The sequence below is a fragment of the Terrapene carolina genome, unplaced genomic scaffold (assembly GCF_002925995.2).
Source record: "Terrapene carolina triunguis isolate 2854851 unplaced genomic scaffold, T_m_triunguis-2.0 Scaffold17103, whole genome shotgun sequence".
Taxonomy (NCBI): Eukaryota; Metazoa; Chordata; order Testudines; family Emydidae; genus Terrapene; species Terrapene triunguis.
In genome coordinates, this window is record NW_020681454.1 from 1 (window position 1) to 597 (window position 597).

The following is a 597-nucleotide window of genomic DNA, read 5'->3' on the forward strand; positions in this document are numbered from 1 at the left end:
AGCTGCAGGGGTGGCGCTTGGGGCGGGGCCAGCGCGTGGAGCCCCCTGGCTGCCCCTCCGCGTAGGAGCCGGAGGGGGGACGTGGCAGCTGCTTCCTGGGAGCCTGCCAGGCTGCCAACCGGACACTCAACTGCCTGGTCGGTGGTGCTGACCAGATCCGCCAGGGACCGTTTCCGACACACCCGATCCCAGACACACATGTGCGCCAGTGCCCACCTGGAGGACGTAGTCGAGGGCGCGGGCGCGGGCGCTGGTGCGGGCCGCCTGCAGGGCCAGGGCGGCCTCCTCCGCCTCGTGCTGCTTCCGGCGCGGCACCTCGGCGTTGTGGTGCAGGGCGCTGGCCAGCCCCTCGCTGCCCCGCTCGAACTCCTTCCGCGCCTCCTTGAACCGCTTCACGTCCCTGGGACAGCGGGGGGGTCAGGGGGACCCCAAACCCAGCCCCCCCAAACCCAGCCCCTCGCTGCCCCGCTCGAACTCCTTCCGCGCCTCCTTGAACCGCTTCACGTCCCTGGGACAGCGGGGGGGGTCAGGGGGACCCCAAACCCAGCCCCCCCAAACCCAGCCCCTCGCTGCCCCGCTCGAACTCCTTCCGCGCCT

General features: G+C 72.7%; 1 long non-coding RNA gene across 1 annotated transcript in view; it reads right to left on the reverse strand.

Annotated features, from left to right (window-relative positions):
* Positions 1 to 385: 385 nt before the first annotated feature.
* Positions 386 to 597, reverse strand: part of LOC113408514 — a 1,783-nt gene continuing 1,571 nt past the window's right edge. Inside the window, exon 3 of the long non-coding RNA XR_003370315.2 lies at positions 386 to 508. This is a non-coding gene — a long non-coding RNA (uncharacterized LOC113408514). The remainder of the gene's footprint in view (positions 509 to 597) is intronic.